The following is an 18,712-nucleotide window of genomic DNA, read 5'->3' as shown; positions in this document are numbered from 1 at the left end:
ATGGGCTTTATCTTATTTCGTGTGGGCAGAGAAAACACACAAGGCAACAATCAATGGGAAGGGCGAGCATGCCTGCTGCATATTGAGTGAGGGGACTTACTTTACTGGGGTGTGCCATAGATGTTCCGTGTGTAAAAGTTTGAACTGTTCACCCCCTTCTGTTTCCACCCACTCAAGCGAATTAGTATACAAGCCTTATGCCATATTTCATAAGAACTAAGTATTCCATAATTGGTATGAATTATGTGCTCATGACTATTTTAATTGGCTTTCTGAATGTTGTTTGCTTTTCTGTGATAGCAATATCTCACCTCCATATTTTAATTGTGCATGTGTCGGAAGGGAACCTAGAGACTGCAGTCGTGGCTGGGAGCCCTAATATCCACTTACCTCCACCGGTCTCCTTAAGACTCCAAAGGTTTTAATTCCATTTGCATTATACCTACATCACCTCTTGGCAAAGAGAAGCAAGGATGGGATGTCAGTATTCTTCACCCTTGAGTGCAGACTCGTGTGTGGCCAATGTCTTGTTTTCTTCAGTTTGCGGATGCAGGCAGGATATAGTAACACATGTAGTAGCACTTGTTCTTATATGGCAGGACAAATGCCACATGCTCTCGTTTTGTCACACCCTAAATCAAACGAATGAGACACACAAGGGCCAAGTGTAATCATCCTGTCGGTCCTTTTCAATACAAATCAGAGTTTGGACTGTGCAGTACACCGATAAAATGACAATTATCCTTGAATATAGGCGTAGCCTAAATTACTTCATAGACTGTTATATTGAACACAATGTATGTAAAAAGAAGGGCTTAATTCATTTGCTATGGTTGCTTTTTCTTAGAGGTTTGTTTGTTCTCAGGGCTCGTGGCCCAACGAAGAGCAGCAGAACGGAACTTGGGAATAAAGAAAACAACTGTGTCTGTGTCTCTGTCCCTGCTCTGGCTCCCTCGTGCCCTTTGGATGGGATCTTCACAAGTCAACCTTGTTTCTAACAATCGCGCAACTGACTTACATCTTCATGATTCCTTATTGTGTTTGTCTTGAATGTGTTTGTCTGTCTGTGTCATTATCATCATTTAAAAAATAGTTAACTCTTCTTATGTGGCAAAATTTTAGGGAAAAAAAAGAGTGTATACACACAGAGAATTCCCAACTAATATATATGGAGTTACAGTCTCAAGGATCATTATTGACTATGGTTGTCCGTGGCCTTGGTATTCGGCCTCTTCTCATGCTATTAGCCATCCAATCTCTGAAATGTCTTAGTGATTGAATTATGAACACCTCAAAAAGTGTAGGGTTGTTGTAGGGAGGCTGCTTGTTCATTTTCCGGCCACCCAGACTCCCAAAATAATTATACAGAAACTATATTATTTAAATCACTGCTTGACCCATTACTTGAGCGTATTGCTAGCTAGCTCTTACATCTAGAATGAACCCATCTCCATTATTTTATATTTAACCATGACGGTCGTGGCTTATGGGCAAGATTTCAACATGTCTGCCTCTGGCGACGGCTCCATGGCTTCTCTAAACTCTACCTTCCTTCTTCAAGCATTCAGTTTAGTTTCCCCACCTAGCTCCGTTCTACCCTATCAGGCCAAGTCAGTTTTATTTATTCGTTAATGGTAATCACAGCATAGAGAGCCCACATCATAGGGTGGCCATCTTATTCCTCAGCATCTGCAGGTGTTGTCTAGAGGAAACACAGAGTCATAGGTAAAAGTCACATTCGCCAACTTTGTGTATGGTGGTGGCTTGGTGCTCTAGTCCGCAGGAAACTTGGTGTGTAGATAGGACTTCGTGTACTTGATTATGGATATTGGCAGTAAAGGTGCAGCTGGCACTTATGGGATATGTAGTATGGACTACTCAGTCTGCTGTACATATTGCACACAGTCTTATTTTCAGTTTACAATAAAACAAAACCCAAATCAAGTTTGTGTTGTGGGGGAAGGGGCAAGGGGAAGGTGAGGTGGCATAAGAATGGTAAATGGCTTGCCATACTCCTCAAATGTGTTTAAAGATGATGCTTTCAGTTTTGCTTACCTATGTGGGCATTTCCGGTGATGCCACATAGCACTTCTCACAGGGAACATGCATTCATATCCTGTATCGAATAGAGTTCTTGCAATTTCTATATTGTAATTGGATTGTGCAATGGTCAGGAGAGGGGTTGAAGCTTTGTGCATGGACGTGTGTGTGTGTGTTGTGTGTGTGTGTGTGTGTGTGTGTGTGTCTGTCTGTCTGTCTGTCTGTAAGTCTGTAAAGGAAAGGACAGAATATTATAAAGTAAGCGAGTAATTATAAAATATGCCTCAGTGACTTTTATTTTGCTTTAAAGTATTAGCGTTTCTACTCAGCAGAGAGGTAAAGTCCTATCCCTTCCTGTAATGAAGAAATCTCTCTTCACATGGGCACGATTTGCTGATCACCTGTGATCTGTGCTGAAAAAGACCTGAACACTAATTTGCTTCACTATAGAGAATGGCATGTGTCCCAGGGAAATCTACTTGTCTTTTTTTTTTTATAGTAAGTACTTCTATGTTCTGATGTACAGGAGTTCAGAGGACATACAGTAGGTGTCACCTGTCACTTAGCAACCGGGATTCTACTTTCTATCCAGTATTCCTTTAAGTCAAAATAGCTCTAAAACATGCCACTTAGATTTGCATTTCTCTCCAGAAATATTTAGATTGAACTTCTAATATTTTTAGTTTCCCAGGATACTCACTGTGACAGATGAAACAGAAATAAATTTAAATAATAAAAACTCCACTTACATGCTGGAAACGCTAATGCTCCAAGTATAAATTGGGACCTATTATACAATATATCAGATTTACATGCACAGAAGCTGCCTGTCAGGTTCCCTCATCAGCTGTTCAACTTATGGTAACTGAGCGGAATATGGATATAAACCTTTATTGCTTGATTTCTTTTCATCGCGACTGCAAAACACAAGCCTACAAGTAAAGAAACAGTCAGTTATAAAGCGCAGTCTCGACAAGTGAATTCCAAACGGGCTTGCTGGAGCAGTACCACAATTCAATTTGCTTGAAACGAAACAACTAAATTACCTTTGCGCAGAGAGTAGAATGCCCTGACTCGTCAGATGTCCATAAACACATCCAAAATGTGTTTCTCTGTCTCCATTCGAGCAGATGCAAAAAGACTTTCAGGATACCTAACAACAAGTGGACAGTTGGTCCTGCAGTGCTGAAATGTATTAAGCTGCTACTTTTAAAGATTGAGTACCGAGTAGATTGAGAAGTGATGGAGAGGGAACAGCCTGGAAGTGGAGAGAAACATCATGTCTGGACCCTGGAGCGTGGTCCAAGCTGACTCCTTATTTGCGGAAAATATCCTTTTTTTTGTGATAAGCAAGGTTATTTCTGTAGTCCATGGTGTAAAATCTTTGAATTCTGAAGGAAGCTGGATGATCAGGTGTGGAAATGCTAAGATAGAGAGGAGAAAAAGAAAGGAAGGAAAACAGATGGTGTCAGAGGCTTCTCTGATGTTTATACTTACTGAAAAGAAGGGGGCACACTTCTTTCCCCTGCTCTTCCTGTCCCCAGCACACATTTCATCCATGGCTCCTGGCAGCACCATTTTGGTTGAAAACAGATGTAATTTTCTTTCCATGAGCTTTCCACTTTCTCATGTTTGTATTTCTGAGAGCACACTTTGCTGTCCTTTTGTCTAATGACAAAGAAACCAGGCCAGTGAGTGTCACAGTGGTTTGTGATGAGGTTTAAAAAAAAAAGTCTCTATAAAGATTTATTATCACTGAAGTATGGACACACACACACGCACGCACACACACACACACAACAGCACACACATGAGAGTGCACACATGTGTCCAGGTGCCCCAAGGAGGCCATCAGATTCTTCTGGAGCTGATGGATACAGGCGGTTGTGAGGTACCCAAAACTTGGATGTTGGAATTGAACTTGGGTTCTCTGCAAAGAACAGCAAGTTCTTTTAACCAGTGAGCCATCTTCTGAGCCCACGAATATTTTTTTTAATTTATTTTCTTTCTTTTTGAAACTTTAGCTTTACTTTTAAATTACAGCAGTAAGAAGTGTGTTAACGACACGTTAGACACATGCATATTGAGCGTTTGACACACGCATTCAGCCAACACAACTTTGTCTGGTAAAGTAGAGAATCACATGGGACAGTGCTGGTTTAAGGTGATGAGCTGTAAACGGCTATTTCCCTTTCTGTCCTTCACCTTCAGCTTGATAATATTACTGTTCCCAGTGGGCTACTGAAAAATCAAGGAAAAGATTTTCTGATATATTTATGTAATTCCCGATAACCAGTTTATACACCATGTTCTGTGGTCATTCAGTATTGTCAGTACTCTGCCGTGGGAACCTTCTCTGAAGTTTCTGTGAGCTTCTTCAGAGCAGAATACCCCAGAGCTCCACTTGTAACAACACATCAAATAAAAATCTGCTAAGGATGCGGAGCAGCGACTGTACACAATTGTGTTACTACCAGAAAAACACAAATCCAAAGCCTATGTCCTGGAAACTAATGCCAGTGACTAGTACATCATAAATTAGCAATAGACAACTCTCTAGCATGAGATTTGTACGTTAAAGAGTTGTCTCTCCAACACCTTCATAAGAGAGGACGCCGATGGCAACATCATCTAACCAGGATTATGCTGTCCCTTGCCCGAGCTGTTCAGTGTGGCCGTTGGTACGCGAAATATCTCTTCTTTGGGAAGATTTACTGGATAATTTCAGAAATCTATTTGGCAGAGATACGTGAATGTGATTTAGAGATTGATGAGAGATTAATGGCGGCTGGAAATGCGCCATTTTTGTATTTCATATCTTGCTTTGGTTCTTAAAGGGATTTCAGAAGCAACATAGAGGTCCCTTAGCGTGAATAAAATCTGAGACTCAGCTGTTCTCTCACACGGCTTCCATGGAACAAAATCTTTTTCATTTTTTCTGTTAAATATTTCAGGCAGTGATTAAAGAGTGCCAATTCTTATGTGTGTGCCACTTAAGATTTTATAGGTTGCTATGTAAACATTACTTCAGTTAGGGTCGGCCTGGGAGGCAGAGGAGAAATTATTTTTATCATCCTTGCCTCTGTGGAAAAGAAAATTGGACCTCATGATACCATAAGAGTTTTTGAAGGGCACGCTGCCAGCGGATGACGGTGCTGAGAGGAGGGACCCACCTTTTACCTCTACACAAGTCTTCATTCTTCATTTTCTCCCCTTCACTCATGCTATTTAAAGTATGGCATGGCCCCTCACCGGCAGAGATGGATCAGGAGTTTGCGTTGGAGAGAAGTAAAATTCCTATTGTATTACCTCCATCTTGAAAACATCTAAAAGTCTGCATTTAACCTATAGTGTAGGTGGTTAAGAGTAAACCATAAAGAATTGCACACTGTCAATTGTGACAATCATGTCAGGTTCCCAGTGACCCTGAAATTATCTAAGTTATTTGGTTGGATACAAGATATATGGTCAATCAGTTTCATCATAGTCAAGGGAATATTTTAGTGTTTTTGTTTTGTTTTGGAATTTTTTTTTTTTTGGTTTTTTCAGACAAAGTTTCACTGTGTAGCCATGGCTGCCTGGGAACTCACTCTGTAGACCAGGCTGTCCCCAGACTCAGAGAGAGAGTTCTGCTAAGGTTAAAGGTGTGCACAGCCACTTCCTGACAGGTCAAGTGGAACTTAAAGTAGTTCATGTGCTCAACTAAAACATTGGGATTCTGTATGGAATTACCAAATTCTGTGGGATTGGATGGCATTGTGTAATGTGTAGTTAATGTTTAAGTCTGCAGACTGAGGTATAGATTATGTAATTAGGACATAAATTGCTTGAATAGCCTACTGGCTCAATAATCAGAACATTTCTTTATGTAATTTCTCTTTTGGCTTTATGTGTTAGCTTCCTTCATTCCATCATTTTATAAGCATTCACTGACCTTTAAACATTCTCTAGACTCTCTGTTAGGTACACTGGGCAGTAGTGGCGGTAGTATAGCAGCTCTTCCTTCCTGGCCCTGGGGGAATACAGAGATCAGTGTTGCAGGAAGAGGATAATGGCTGTTGAGGTCCCCTTGACAGTTCCCCTTCCTGGATAAAGTCACCTCATGTCTATCCTGGCGTAGTGGGATCATCTTTACCTCTTACACCAAAAGTGTCATTCAGGCTAACAGAGGTCTTGGTTCATAGAAGACTTATATGTAAGGATGTTTTAGCATTATTAGTGATTTGTAAAAAACAACACTTAACCAGCATTAGGGAGTAAAAAACAATGGGTTCACTAATCCAAAGAAGTGTTGACGATTTCAGATGAAGCACTAGTATGTTTTAAATCACTGGAAGGATTCATGGTATATAGCTACCTTAAGGTAGTCAGAGTTTTGCTTCTGGATCTCTTACTATATACTAGAATTCAAGGATGCCCAAGTCCCTACAATAAACAGTTTGCAATAGCCTGTGTGATCCCCCTCCTGTGTCCTTTAAGTCACCCCTACGTCTCTTGTAATAATACCATGTCAGTTCTCTGTGGACATGTTATATACTTCACTCTTCGGGGAAAATGACAGGAAAAGCATCTTTACACACTCAGAGCAGATACAGGTGTTTTCTTCCAGAATATTTTTGATCATCATCTGATTGAGTCCATGGATATGGAGCTGGCAGTGTATAGGTATGAACATGGACTACAATGTGAAAAAGATGCTGAGCCATGTCTTTAAATGCACACAATTGTAGTTGGTGTTGAAGAATCATAAGAAGTTGGACCTGCTTGCAATAGATGCACTTGTCCAAACACTGCAATGGACAAGATGTTCCTGATGACAACATATCATAGTGGATGTCTCTCGGGGTATTTTATAGGATAATGTATTATGTCTCTGTAATAGAAAGCAGCATTTTACTCTGAATTGAATGAAAATATTTCTAGACTCTCATTAATATTAAAATATTGCAATACTATTTTCGTAGCATTTCTGCTAGTGTAGTAAGCTGCAATACACCTTAAGGGTATGTCTTGAGACCCAAGAGGTAGGGAGGGGAGATGAAAGCCGGATGACGTCACTGGCCGAGACAGCAGAACTTGCAGTTGCTAGCGCTTCATTGAGGACTTCAGCACTGAGTGGGTTCTCATTCTGTCCAGACGTACAGAAACACACCCAGGAAACCAGGCCTTTGCCACAGTTCAGAAGCTTTGGCATAGACTGGGTGCTGTTAACTGCAAGGCAGGGCCCCTCTTGGGTGTAATTCCTAACCCCAGAAAAGGAAAGACAACTGTGCCTAATAAGCTGGCTCCACTGAATGCCAAAGAAAATTTGTCTCGTGAAATGGAAATTCTTAAGCAGGTTATGTAATTGTGAACGAATAAATAGAAAGAGGACTAAGAGAGAGCCAAATGGGGTAGACGGCCTGTCGGGTTCAGCTTCTCCGGTCCAGGAATATTGCTCTCTTTGCTGAAACCCTCGTGTCCTGGAGACTTCAGATGCTCTACAAACCACACAAATCTAAAATTTTTGCTTATATGATTCTAAGAAGTGACATGCTTCAACTTAATATTTTTTAAAAGTGATTTGGTTATCGACTAACCTGTAAATACTCCAATTTAGCCATATTAATTGTTCTGTATATTCTTGTCACTTATTAAAGAGGAAGTGGTCATTGCCGCAGTAAAATAGCATTTCTTTAAAATGCCTCCCTTACTGTAAATGATGAGCCTGAGGCTCTTGCTTAGGTACCTGTGAGTTCTTCATAGAGTCAGCTCTATGAAGTGTTTGCCAGTTTCTTCTCTGATTGCCTGCTACTGCCCGCTGCATCCCTTCTTACTTCCCTCCTCCTCTTCAGCTAGGACGTTATTCCCTCAGGTAAATCCCGCTTCCTCCCACCTCGTTTTCCAATGAAGAATATTAGCACATAGAACTTACTCCCGCAATAGCTTCTGGTATGTTTCCCTCGCAGGATCAATGTGACTCTAGAAACAGATGGATGAATGAATATCCATATGAAGAGGAAATTCGTAAAGGTCAGTTGCTCGATGTGACTGCACTGGATTCTGCATTACCATTCTGTTGAGTAGTGCTCCGGGCAGTCGCTAGAGCATCACTTTGTCTGAATGAGATAGATGCCAATCAGCACATCCAGTCACTATATGGAGAGTGTAGTTTTTTCCGTCCCTTTAAACAGAAAGAAACTGATAGATATACACACTATTTTCTCTGGTGCAAGCGCACTAGCAATATTTTCCAGACTTAATTTTTTTTGACAGTGCTGCACATTTTGGCTTCATACTCCCTGTGCACTGAGCATGACCCTGAGATGCTCTTCCATCACCCTGGTGCTGAGGTTGCAGGAGAGTGTTAGTGTATTTAGTTCACATGATGCTAGGGTTTGAGCTCCACACTTCATGCAGGCTAAGTCAGCTGCATAAAACCTGAATTGAATCTCCAGCCATCAAGCTTGTATTGTAAGAATCAAATTTTAGATGAATATCAAAATGAAAAACAGTTGAAAATGACAGATCTTTGAAATTTTTTTTCAAAAGGAGATTTTACTTAATGTGCAAACGTCCCTATAAGTGTACTGTTAACAGAATGCATGACCATGGTCAGATACCGTTGTCTTTCTCCCATGAGTGTATTTCATTTCCTAAATACACATGTAGGAGGAAGGTCAAAATCTGTGAGTTTCATTGTTACTCCAGTGTGTGTCTCATTTTGTTTGTGGTAGCTACACAAACTTTTCTGGTACTTCCTGCTAGGTAACAAGAAAAATTAGAGTATATTAAATCATCTTCGTCTCCTAGAGACTAAAGAAATAAACCGAGCCTGCGCAGAAGTTTGTGCCTTGAGCTCACTATGTGGCTCTATGACACACACGATTCATTGTTCGTCTTCTTCTGGTGTGTTTACTCTGTCCGCATAATTTATGTCTTGGGGTGGCTTTCTCTGCCAGACCTTCATTGCAGGTTCTTATAAATGATTTTCCATATTAGATATCCCTCTTTAAATTGCCCTTCTTCCACCCTCACCATCAGTTTTTTTCCTTTCTACTATTTGTGTCTGCAAAGTTTTTATCAAAGGGTTAAGGAATTGGAGCTGGTAGCCAGACAATTGATGGGGAGATTTGATGATGTTCTTTTTCATATTCTCATTATTGCTGGTGTGGGCACATTTGCTCGTTGGGGATAACAGTACCCATGTCCTTTTTGTGTAGAGGGTGGGAAGAGGCAGGGCCTAATTTTTCTTTCTCTTGTCTTTTTTTTTTTCAATTTTCACAGTGTAAAAACTTCCCCTGTGGTTGGCTTTAGTAGGTTCCCAACTGTGTAATGCCTTAGAACTTAGCGGTTGCATTTTATGAGCTGGTGATGGGCTGAGTCTAGCACATCATTTGTAATTCTATTTCTACGGGAAAGTTAAAAATTATTCCTTGAAACTATTGGGGTAAAACTAGTCAATTTACCTTGGGATCTTCACCTTACATGGGTATATCATGGACACATATATCTCTACAAAAATATATATGTATTTCTATTTTTTGGTATTTGAATGAATAAGAGTCAGCTTTGTAAGTTTATAGTTTTTACCAGTGTCCATGTTTTGTATCTAATTTTATGATGACAACTGAAGATGATGGCAGAGCCAAACGTCCTGTCATTACTTGGCCGGAGGGTGAAATGAAAATATGATTGACTATGACATGCTGTATGAGATTCTTTCCAAATGACCACACCTTCTTGCTCATTATTCATGAGTTCCAAAGACTTTGCCGGGGGAAGGGGCAATGAGTATTGGATTATTGTTTTTTTCTTTTTCCTTTTTTTATGGGCGGGTTGTCTGGGAGTGAAGTCTGTTGCTAGAGTGTCTCCTGACTCTGCCCAAGGCCCTGAGATTTTTCCAGGACTCCATAAGCTGAGGGTTGTGACTCCACTAATACAGCAATCAGGATGGGAAGGCAGGAGAAACGTGGGCTTGATATCATCCTTGGCTGTATTTTTCTGTGTATTTTGAATAATGATTTTCAACCATACTTTCAATCATAGTTCCCTGTGGATAGAGAACACACTGATTCTCATTTTTAATCACATGAGAGCTGTAGCTACTTTAAGAACAGTTGATTGAGGAAGAAAATCCCAGACTTTGAAATTTTATTTATCTATTATTTTGTACTTTAAATATATTGACAAAGTGAATATTAGGACCAGGTTTTTTATCATTTGTTTCATTTGTTGAAGCAGCATTTCTGGTGTCTAGAGAATTGCAAAGGGATTTGAATGTGACTTCTCTAGTACATATCTATAGTCCCAGCTTGCCAGTGACAATAATGTCTCGCCAAGTACCAGAGAATAGCAAGCTGGGCCTCTTGTCCTCAACTCTAAAATGCAAGTAGCCTGCCTGGGATTTATACAGTGTCTGTTGTGTTCAGGAATCATCCTTTCAGGATTGGCTTTCATCTGCCTTCTCGTTAAAAAAAAAAAAAATTAGACATTCCCACTAAATTCCTTTCCATATCCAACTTCATGGCACTTGAGGTTTTCCTCCTACCGTGGATCACTAGAAAACGTCAAATAGATTTTCAAAAGATACCAGCCAGCCCTTGTGTCAGGCTCACAAATACGGCTATCAACTCGGTGTTTACTCATCAATGTGTTTCCATGGTAGCTCTTACAGTGAGCATGGTAGCTTCTGGGGATGTGGCTCCTGGCCGCTTGTATTTTCCAGGACGTCAGGTTAGCTGGGTGTTTCTCAGCCACTGGCTTACGGCAGATGTTTAAAGCACAGACTTGGAAATACCTTAGTTCAGTTTATCAGAGTCCAGGTTAAACTGTCTGCCTGTGATCAACAGCTGTTTACACTATCCAGCATGAGTGCTAGGTGCCATGGGCATATTGCATGTGGGTATCAAGAAGCCAGTAGCCAGTCTTTCTCCTTTCAGTGCAAACTACCCAGTCTGTGTCACCGCGATGGAAGTGTGCAGTGTGGCTAATATCCTCTTTGTCATGTCCCCAGGCTTGATCTTCACACAGGACAAAGGATGATGGTACAATCCAAAGTTTCTTCCATCTTGAACTTGGTAGCTCTAGATGCTCACGAAGTCACAGGAGATAAGAGTGACCCAGGGCCCACATGCTAGCCTGTGCTAACCACCTTCAGGGCTGCCACCTAGTCTGTCAATGTAGAATCCGAAAATGGCACATCTTGACTCTACCATTCAGTCATGTGGTCTTGAATTGCCCCTTTGTGAATTTAAAATCTCTCTTTTAAAAAGTAGTATTAGAAATAGCACCAGTTGACCTATGTAATATTTTTTCAAAGTTTAACTTACAGTGTGAGGATATAATGCTGAGTAAATAGAGTACATGTCTTCCATGCCCCAGTCCTGCGTTTGATCCTGGTAGAAACCCTATAAAACTTACATGGTGGTGTTTGCCTGTCCTCTCAGAGCTGCGACAGTGGAGACAAAAAAATCAGAAATTCAAAGCATCACAGCAAGTTTGAGGCCAGGCTGGGACACAAATGACCCTTCCAAAAATAAACAGAAAGAAAGGAAAGAAAGAAAAACAAACAAACAAGCAAACAAAGCCATTCCTGACAAAGATGTGAACCTATAGATTTCTGACTGGTGTTGACTGATGTTGCCTTTTGTATCATGAGTTAGCGACTCATGTACGACATCACTTCTCACCATGTACGACGTCACTTCTCCCCAGCAAACATTCTCAGAACTGAAGTCGCCCTCAGCAGTCAAGTAGCGTACAAGGCATTGCAGATTGTGGAGGCTGGAACACAGAAGAAACTTGCCTCCCCGCTTCTGTCTTTTCATTTATTTCTCTCCTAAATTCCCAACCAGTATGTCCAAGAACTCTTCCTTCCCTCAGAATTCCATAGCTTCATAGACCGTTTCTTAGATGTATGGCTTTGCATTGTTTCCCCTTGGTCTTCCCTGTGACCTCTTGAAGCAGAGTCAGTTTGGCAAGAGGTAGTTTCATTTAAAGAAGTCCCTTTCTCCTGCCCCATTTCTTGGCCATGTGAGAATGTCTAGCCTTTCCCCTTGATTTTACACTGTGCTTTATCCCTTACCTTGCTTCATTCCCTTTATGTGCTTGTCCAATAGCACTTCTTTTCTTTGTGATTTTAGTCAAGTGGTTTTTTTTTTTTTACTCCTGAAGTGGCTTTTCATCTCTGTAGCAGTTCATGGCTTTTTCAGCTTGCGTTCCTATCTTTGAGTTACCTTCTTTTTTGTGTGAACCCATGTACTCCTTCCTGAGTCTACACATCAACCAGCTTCTTGAACTTTTAAAGAAACACCCTTTTATCTTGTGTGTATGTCCATGTGTGCATGGAGAAAGTTATTTGTCAAAATATTTCAACATTAGCCTGGAGAATTCCTCTTCTATGTTTATTCTTCCCTGATCTTTTGTTTCTGTCTCTCTTGATTTTGATGTTTACAGCTTTTATAGACAGTTCCCTTGTGCCTATCACCTGATTATCACACGTCTATACAAAGGACAATATTTGTCTAAGGACAGAGTGAGAAGGGGCAGCGGTGGTTGGGACTGGAACTGAATCGTTCATATCTTTGATTTCAGTTTGTTATTGTTCGTGTGATCTAGATGAGGACATCATTTCCAAATTCTCTGGATAGCAAAGCCTTTGAGGTAAGGCCTTTCAGTGGAGCTCCCAAGCTATCCTCTTGGTGGACTGGGAGGGTCCCTGGAGACGTCCGTGTGTGTTCACTGCTTCCAGTTTTCTGAGAAACGGATCTGTGTTCATCCCATTTTGCCAGATGTGTGTTCTAATAGGAGACACACTGAGTAGTGCTTCCATAGCCGTGATTTGTATTTTTAGGAGTTTCTGATTTTCTCAAGGCCTGAGCAGGTGTGTGTCAGCTCTCAAGGGCACTTCAGATTTTATACAACTTGACAGTCGGTTTGTCTCTTTTTAGACTTTCAGTGGAAATGGAATGTTCATTTTGTATGTGCACATGCACATAGTTCGTGGGGGAGTATGTCTGCATCTGTATGTGTATACATGTAGAAGATAGGTATTGGTGGCAGAAGTCTCTTCTCATGTATATTTTTGGAGACAGAGTCTCATAGAACCTAGAGCTCTCTGCTCAGCTACATGGGCTGGATAGCAAGCTCTAAGGAGCGACTGTCTCTGCCCCCAGGGTGCTGGAATTGCAGAGTCTTATTATGTAGCCCTGGCTGTCATGGTACTCACTCTGTAGACCAGACTGCCCTTGAACTCCTAGAGATCCACCTGGCTCTGTCTCCTGAATCCTGGGACTAAAGTCTCCTGTGACTGCATCCCGCCTTGTCTTGTTCTCTCAGTTAGTTGCTGTACCTGTGAAGTGAAGCTAATGATTAAAATAATGCCCACAGTTTAAGGGTTTTCAAAGGTAAAGTAACAGAAGATTAGGAAGTCTAGCTGTTGGGAGGTTAAACCCAGAAGATCATTGAAAGCAGGAATTCAAGACCAGCCTGGGGAGCACAATGAGATTACCACAGTTAAAACATAATAAAACAAACTAAGCCAACAGAGATGGAAAAATAAAAGACGGGCACACTTCCTGGGAGGTAGCTACTAATGTTTAAGCATATAGTCATCTTCAATACCGTGCTCATGTATGAAATTCCCAAAAGTTTCTAAATTAAAAATTATTACGCTAAGTTCTGGGTGTCTGTTCTTCCATAGTCAAGTTGAAGTTGGTTTTAGAAAAAAAAATTGTTCTTCAGGCCTGCATTTGTACTGTGTCTTCTGTTTACTAATGAACGAGCTGGGATGGGGTGAACTGGCCATCCTACTATTATGGTACCTTTTCTTAGCTGTTTCTTTTTCTGAAGAGTAAAAAGGTGGTATGCCCTGCTGGGAAAGAGCACATATACTTACTTGTGTTTCTCTTAAAGGAAATCATATTCCCGGAGATGCTACAATGAGAGCACACATGTTATTCATCTTTTTTTTCAGTAATAAAGACAGTCTTTTCATTGAATTCGTTATTTGGCCATCACATGCACCTACCCAATGTTTATATACTGTATTCTGATTCTTCTCCCCTACCCATCCTCTTATCTCCCTCCCATATCAGCTCCTCTTTGTTGCCACCAGTCACTTTTCTGCATTCGTGGCTTTGGGTTCTACTTGCATGACCCGTTTTGTTTCACCAGGGCTCTCTGTGTGACCATTGCCTTTGGACTGTGCATTGGACCCCGGTGGGATCGAGAGGGTGTACCTGTTTAATGACAACGGTTTCTCTGCTCCCTGAATCTCTCAGTTGATAACTAGTTCAGCATTGAGGGCTGAGGCCCCCGTTTCATTCCTGCCTGACTGTTGATGGGCCCATCTTGTGCAACCCAGTGCATGCATTCTTGGCGTCTGTCTTAATGCTCTATTATTGTGAAGAGATGTCATGACCACAGCAACTGTTATAAGGGAAGGCATGTAACTGGGGCTGACTTACAGTTCAGAGGTTTGGTCCATTATCATCATGGCAGAGAGCATGGTGGCGCACATGCACACATGGTACTGGAAGAGCTGAGAGTTCTACATCTGGATTGTCAGGCCGCAAGAACAGAGAGACACTGGGCCTAGCTTGAGTGTCTGAAACCTCAAAGCCCACCCCCCAATAACACACTTCCTCCAACAAGGCACACCTACTCCAACAAGGCTGTACCTCCTTACGGTGTCACTCCCTGTGAGCCTATGGGGGGCATTTTCATTCAAGCCACCACAGGGTCTTTGAGATCATGATTATGGTGGCTGTGTCTTGTGCAGGAGATTCCATTTTGAAGCCCTTCTCCCAATCTTACTGCTCTTACGTTCTTGTTGTACACTCTTGTTCAATGTCCCTGGAGCTTTAGAGCAGTGACATGAACACCCTATTCCAAGCCAAGCGCGTCCTCACCTCCTCGTAGCACCTTGTGCAGTCATGAGTCTGCATTAACCGCCGCTCCCTGCAAGGAGACATTGACAATTAAGGCTGAGTAGTGCTCGTGTCTGGAAAGCATCTTGACACTATGTCAGTCGTACTGCAGAGTTATCTGTTAGAATCAAGGGCACGTGTTTTGTTTAGGGATGGCATTAAGTAGGCCAGGCAGCGTCTTTCAAAACCCTTAACCCTTTTCTCCCTTTCTTCTCCCTTGGCCTCACTCATACATAGGTTTGTTTCCATGCACCTGATCAGAGATGTCCACCGGCTGCACTTTATGTCATCATGTGTAGAGTACCCGACCAATAGTCTATAGGTAGTGCCAAAGTATTTAAGAGCGATTATAAAGATTATATGGACATGTCTTTTTATATCTAAGCATTTCAATTAAGTCATTTTTATTTAATGAGAATCTTGTAGTGGTAAAGCAAAATATTGTTAAAGATGTGTATTGAAGCTTAATGTCTTTCTGATGTGAGTTCTTGAGGTAGTAGTGCTTATGCACCTACTTTATTTGATTTGGTCCATCATATCTGCACTTTGTTATTGTTCTGTCTTTTTTATATTTTTAGATAGAATCTTACTGTGTAGCCAAGGCAGGCTTTGACCTGGCTCCTGAGACCTAGCATAATCATGATTAAAGTAGCTTTCTTTGCACAGGCTGACGCCAGTGAGAATCTTACTGTTCACTTCAGGAGCCCCTTGTTAACGGAAACATGGACAGCAATTAACTGAAGCATTGGGTGCAGTCCGTCCGCTTCTGTGTTCGCTCAGTGATTCAGTGAACTTCCCAGGCTAGCGGGGATCGGGCTTACACATCTTCCACCCTCAGAGCCAGTCCATTGCCAACCTTCACCATGCTGCCTCTCCTACAGGTGCAGTCAAATCGATGCCAAAGCAAATCTGCTCTGCGAGTTGTTTTCCGTGGCATTGTGTCACCAAACGCTCATTTAGAAAGAGCACGGATTTACTATCTCGGTATTATGGAAATCAGAGGCCTCAGATGGCCTCAAATGGTCTTACAGAGATGCACTGGGACACTGGAAGGTTCTTTTCTGGAAACTCCATACATGAATCCTTTCATTTACAGCTTCTGAGACAGCCTGCATTCTTTGGGTCTTTTCTGTAGCTTTTCAGCTGCTGTGCTGGGCTCAGTCCCACACGCGGCATCCTCCTGGCTTTGTTCCTCTGCCTCACCTCTGTGAAGATGGCCACTGGCTTGTCTCTGAATTCACCGAAATCATACACAGAAGCCTTACTTTACAGTCAGAAAGTTAGCAGCCTGTTTCTGCCGGCATTGGCATGCCCCTCTGCCACATACTCCAACACAAGAAGAACTGCCAATATCGTTAGGGACTTTATATCTTAAGGACTTTTTCCTTCCAATATCAGGCTATACAGTCCACCCATGATTGAGACTGATCTTAGTTTATAACCAGAATGGATCAGATACTGTCATTTTCCTATTCATGCTATACACGTGTTGAAATTACACCACAAGTATCAGGTCACTGTACCTAGGTTACATGTCACTATTTGTGTGTGTGTGTGTGTGTGTGTGTGTGTGTGTGTGTGTGTGTGTATGTGTGTGAATTCCTGCGTATCTGAAATTTTGGGAGAAAATTCACTTACTGTTTTCACAAATGTTCACAAATTTATAGCAGTTCATGACAATTTAAATAGATTTGGAATAAAAAATGGGCGTAAAGTCCCAATAACTGGAGAAAAAAATTCATTTAAATCATTTTGACTCATCTAAATGTGAAGTAATTGGTGCTGTTAATATTTAATGTTATAAAAATGTACCTAACTTTTTTGTTTTCATGAAATTTAAAGTGACATTCGGTAGAATAGTAAGAAATCTAAATGTCCACGTTCTCTCCCACAGTCTCTCATAGTCATAGGTCTAGTTCCTGTTTCCTTCCATGACAGGTGAGCCTTGTGTAGAATTCATCAGACCTTTGAGCCTGGCAATCTTCTTTCTGTATGGTGTGGCATACAGGATAGACACAATGCTAGCTTCATGGAGGGCTACTGTGACCAGTTCCATGGTGATGCAACAGTTATCCATCCTGAGACAAACTATAAATCACCCAGGAGCTGTGAGTGAAGTTCCATTAACCCTTGGTTCAGCAGCTGTCCACGGGAGATAACAGGTATTTGGGGGCTAGGGCCTCATCCAGATTAGTGAGAGCCGTCAGATCTCAAAGATGCTTCCCCCATGTGAGATAGAAAGAAACCATTCTAAATGTACGGGGAGGTTCTATGTACCTTTTAAAATCTGTCCCCACAGAGCGACAGCTCCATGTATGGGAGCAATGTCTGTGAGAGGGAGTTTGGGTCACAGTCAGACCTTCATTTTGCAAAATTAACCTATTTAAAAGACAACATTAAGGGAAAAATTAAACACTACCTCGTAAAGAAAGGCTGACTGATCAAAACATGCTTCTCGAAAGATAACAGTGTTAGGATCTTAATGAATAAAAGGCAACAGTTTCAAGGGTAGAGTCTGGTGCTCAAACCTTGTTGACATCCTTTGTCTCCCAATTGCTCTAGCCACTGATGAACTGTATTGCTGGTCACTCTGAACTGTATTGCTGCAAACCAGTACTATTTTGTACACTGGTCACTGAACCCTCAGGTTGAAGAGTCCCAGAGACCCTGGGAGTCCTTTCTTACCCATTTGGAACTCAGATACCTTGTGACAACCCAACATATCACCCTCTAGTTCTGCACATCACCCCTGCCTTAGCATCTGAAGGTCAGTGCTCCCTTTGCTCTTGAAGTTGCTGCTTGCCCAGGTCTGGGTGGAGATAACTTTCTTTGGTCGACTAAGTGGCTGCTGAGGTGGCTCAGAGATTGACAGTTGGAAGTATATATGGCAATCCATGAATGCATGGACAGTAGACACTGGCTGTCTCCAGTGGTCTCATCTGGGTCTGGAGGTTTCTTTCTTTCACGGGACTTGAGTCTCCATGTGCTCGAAAACTAGCTGGAAGTCAGAGAACACTGGAGGGGAGCCACGTCACGTTGATGAGTTGGCTACTTGCTTGTCCCCTATTTAAGCCGTCATATGTAGACTTGACCTTTAATTTTCAGTGGGGAGGAAGGGTGGTCTTGGGACCTTGATGCCATTTGAAAAAGTGCGTGAAACTGGAAATATTATTGAGAAGATTTCTAGAAAATACTGTCAGCCTTTCCTCTTTAAACTGGAGAGATCCTTAATAGCATTTTTCATCGAACCAGTTCTGGTACCAAATTATTCATGGGAATAAGTAGATTTGGGATAGTATTTATCTTTGTACCATAATGGCAGCTACTTAAAATATGAATGGCTGTTACCTTTATGCATTTGGGGCAGACTGAAGTCTGCAGCACAGGCAGATAGGAAGGAAGGATGAGAAAATCACGGAGATAAAGGATCACTTATGTAGTTTTATTTTGTCTTTGTCCTTTTGGGGGGCCTGCCACCTGGCTACCAAATAAATATATAGAGACATATTCTTGTGAAAGCCTGGCCTTAGCTTTGCTTAGTTCTAGGCAGCTTTTCTTAATTTAAATTATCCCAATTACCTTTTGATACTTGACTTTCATCTTTCTCTTTTCTATATACCTTTCTTCACTTTTTACTCTATGTCCTGCTGTTAGATGGTGGCTGGCCCCTTACGTCCTCGTCTTCTCCTCTTGCTTCCTGATCTTCTCTTCCCAGATTTCTCTTCCTATATATTCTTCTGCCTGCCAGCCCCACCTATCCT

General features: G+C 41.6%; 1 protein-coding gene across 4 annotated transcripts in view; it reads left to right on the top strand.

Moving 5' to 3' along the window:
- The window catches only part of Klf12 (KLF transcription factor 12), a 411,445-nt gene that overhangs the window by 122,454 nt on the left and 270,279 nt on the right, over positions 1-18,712 (top strand). The window contains exon 1 of one of the 4 annotated variants that reach the window (XM_087912266.1): positions 12,642-12,684. The exons of the other annotated variants lie outside the window; for them this stretch is intronic. The gene's annotated coding sequence lies outside the window, so the exon portion shown is untranslated. Of the gene's footprint in view, positions 1-12,641; positions 12,685-18,712 lie in introns of those variants that run through there. 4 annotated transcript variants of the gene reach the window in all.

Source organism: Myodes glareolus, chromosome 12, assembly GCF_982192425.1.
Source record: "Myodes glareolus chromosome 12, mMyoGla1.1, whole genome shotgun sequence".
Classification (NCBI taxonomy): Eukaryota; Metazoa; Chordata; class Mammalia; order Rodentia; family Cricetidae; genus Myodes; species Myodes glareolus.
This window is presented reverse-complemented; position numbering and strand designations above follow the sequence as displayed.